The sequence below is a fragment of the Amphiura filiformis genome, chromosome 6, assembly GCF_039555335.1.
Source record: "Amphiura filiformis chromosome 6, Afil_fr2py, whole genome shotgun sequence".
Classification (NCBI taxonomy): domain Eukaryota; kingdom Metazoa; phylum Echinodermata; class Ophiuroidea; order Amphilepidida; family Amphiuridae; genus Amphiura; species Amphiura filiformis.
Window position 1 is genome coordinate 48,713,249 of NC_092633.1, and position 3,727 is coordinate 48,716,975.

Sequence of the window (3,727 nt, forward strand, 5' to 3'; positions counted from 1 at the left end):
TCTTATAAGTAGGATACTTTACGCCTGATTTTTATATTACATATGGTCAAACATGTTTGTCCCAAGGATTCTATCTTTAGGCCTACATATCTTTATCCTTAAAGATATTGTAATGTGCTCCAGTGATGTAAGCGTAAAATATCCCTAACATAATAACACTATATACGAGGAACATCCCTTAAAACGAACGAAATTTGAAATTAAAAGAAAATACTGAACCACAATAAGGTATACTAGTTTATAAAATACTGCGCAACAAGAACAAACTTAAAATGTGATGTTGCTCTCCGATTTGTTACTGGTAATTGCACAGTGAAAATTAAAATTAAAAGCAAATACTGAAAAAAGTGTATAATATTATATGAGCAAGGTTTTTAAGTCAAGTCAACACATACATAACTGACAGCCAGTGAAAAAATTTCACTGACTATCCAGGATTTGAACCTGGGACCTTCGGATCACCGGACCGATGCTCTACCAACTGAGCTAATAAGTCAGATGGAGAAGAGCAGTGATGTTATTATCTATAGGCCTTCAGTTCAATACCCGCCCTCTATCATCTTCTCATCCAAGAAGCTTTAAGAAAGAGGTTTGGAATTCATTCCGAATTATATTTCTCCGTGTATAATATTATAACACTCCAAAACAAGGAAAAACTTAAAATGTATTGTTTTTGTAGGTGCAATAGCTGCCATGTGTAGCTGCTATGTGTAGATGAGTACAATATACATGTACTGTGTAAAATGCCAAATATTCACATCAGTCGAAATGCACTGTGATCACATGTTTGTCGCAGATTACAATCCAGGAAAAAGAGGTTGGCACACTTTGCTTGTCTTTTGGTATATCTCTTCCCCCGCTCCCCAATTCAATGTTGGACCAAGCCATGTTATCAACAGGTCCGTGAGACCCTCCAACATTGAAAGATGGGGAGTGGGGAAGGGTGAGATATAGGGGGGGTCTGTACTTCACATATATTGCATGCATGTTTCACTCGCCTCTCCAATTTTGATAGGGCACACATTTCCATTGTTTAGTGCAAGTGTGCCAACTATTTTTTTCCTGGATTGTAGATGGGGTCGGCAGCAATAGGAATCTGGTACATGTGGTTTATAAGTTGAATACATGAATACAAAACCCACCCAAGTCCATGGGAAGTGATTTTGAGAGAAAACCATGTGCATCATTTTAATTCCTTAAGTTAGATTTACCTGGTCAATATGGTAAGTTTTACGTGCAAATGAGTTGATTAAACTCTATAAAGTATGACGATTAGCATTTCAGGGACTTTGCAGGGTTCATTTTAAATTTAGGACTTGGGTGGTTTTTTGAATCATATGCAAAGACAACACCGTTGGAATGAGATTACCACTAGTAAGATAATACAAAATAAAGCACACAGGTATGTATAATGTTAATAAGCATTCTGCCATGTAATATAAACCACACACGTTCCTTTATTAAACCCATTTATTTTTCAAAAGCCACTCTCCAGCAATGAATGTGTTACAAGTGGACTTTTATACATACTGGATTTCAATCAATGTGTTACAAGACTCAAATCACGGAATTGGGTGGTTCTTTCATACATGCTATTTCTCACATGCTCAATAGACACAGATGATGAATTTGAGTTGTTCTTTCATACATATGACAGGCCTATGTATAGCAACAACTTCTCATGCTTAACTCAATTTGGCCAGCGTATGGACTTGGGTGGCTTTTGTATTCATATATTCAGTTGTTTCTACAGGGTGGTCCAAAAACAACTTTATCCAAATTGAAAGCTTTTAAGCTAGCTTTCAAATTAAAATTAAAATTAAAGAAATTAAAATCTCTCGGAGTTTTATAGAGCAGCTATTCCCAATATTGTTACATATTTTAAATATGTATCTTTATAAGAGTATGTGGTGAAAAATAAGGAAAAATAAACTAAATTAACAAAATGTCAGTAGTTTTACGTCAGAGAGTTTAAAATTACTTTGTCCACACGTGATGCAGTGGGTTGTATCCGATTACCATCAGCATTGCATAAGACATACATATTATTGGTAAACATCCCTGGCTTGTCATTCAAAAGTGATAAATGTCTATACATGAATGAATTACAATCCAAGATTTTAATCTTCAAACTTCACACCCGTCATTGACAAAGAGTTATGAAATTAATAAAACAATTTATTTTGGAATAACATTTTTCATAGAATACTCTTAAAATGATGTTGTTCAAACATATGCTACAACAATTTGAAACGTCGTGGTATGTGAGCCACATTGTTGCGTCTATAACTGACTCTGTATAGACGAATCTATTTTCACGCATTCCTGCGCCTCAATGGCAGTCATAGTTGGGTCCCCCTTAGGTCTATTCCACCTAAAATGTGAAATGATGTGGCCCTGGCAGGGGTATTAAATTGCATTCCATCACCCGTGTTACACGTAGAACAATGAAAGTTTACAACACAATACAATTCAGCATCGATTTTTAAGTGGATTTAATCCACCCAAATTGGCAGTAACAACACCAGTTTATTAGTTCGGACTCAAACGCTATGCTCAATTAACTAAGTCGTCTAGAAAACGAGTTGAGTCACTTTTGACATGTTCAGGGTTGCATTGCATAAAAATCGAGTTTTCATGATTAGTGCATTTTTGTTTTTCAGAAAACAATAAAAGGAGTCATGTGATATGCAATAGAATCAGTAATAAGTGAACTAACAGAAAAACTTTACTTGGCGTTTTTCCTAGTTCCAGTTCAAACGCTCTGCCCGATTTTACTTAATCGCCCGATTTGGGCCCTTTTTGCCAATTTCGCACATCAATTTTGTACCGCGTAAAATGAACTCTTATACTTATCGTCAAAGGTTTCAGAACAAAAACAAAGTCATACATTAAAACACCGCTTCAAATAGAATATGAAACACTCTCGTTAATTGCTGCTCTAAAAATTCTATAAATTAACCTGTCAAAGTGAGTAAAAATCTTTTTGGACAACCCTGTATACCACCAGGTACTCAATGTAATTTAATAGAATATATAATTTAGATTTGAATTTTTTTACAATCCATGCATGTTTAGAATCATACGAGATAGGATCTGTCCGTAATTTACATGAAATATGTTATCATTCTTATCATGAAATGATGCATTCCATAGGCAAAATAACCAAGATCCCAAAGCATTATCATATGATACTACCCTTATTATAGTGTAATCAAGTTCATTGAGTCCTGGGTATTTAGTAAGATATGGGCTAATTATCCAGGAAGTATATCAGGACCTTACCATCATATTACGGGAAACTCCCTCCAATTAAATTTCATTGTGAAAGGAGTGAATTGAATAGTGAATTCAGCTACAGTTTGGGAATATCGAGTTATCAGAGTTCATGATGACGACTCGCGTGGCTGCTTTCTAGGGAAAGCAAGGAGTTAGTGATATTAGGAAATGTTATTTTATATATCTTACCGGTATATCTTAGACTTTATTTCTACACTGAGGCCCAATTTTATAACAATATTTTCTTTCCTTAGGCCGTACACAAACAGACACACATAAAAATTATTATAAAGCTTATTAGCTAGGATTAAATAAACTAAAAATAGAACAATTTTCACAATTTATAAACAACTCTGCGTGAAAGGCACAATCAAGCGCGGGTGTACGTCATGTGTAAGAGATTAATATTTGCATAAACATGATTTTTTACCAGGTTCGCCGCAGCAAA

The 3,727-nt window shown here is 34.9% G+C and overlaps 1 non-coding gene across 1 annotated transcript; it reads right to left on the bottom strand.

The window, feature by feature from the left end:
• Window positions 1-423: 423 nt before the first annotated feature.
• Window positions 424-497, bottom strand: Trnat-ggu (transfer RNA threonine (anticodon GGU)). The gene has a single exon. It is a non-coding gene; the product is annotated as a tRNA-Thr (tRNA).
• Window positions 498-3,727: the final 3,230 nt, after the last annotated feature.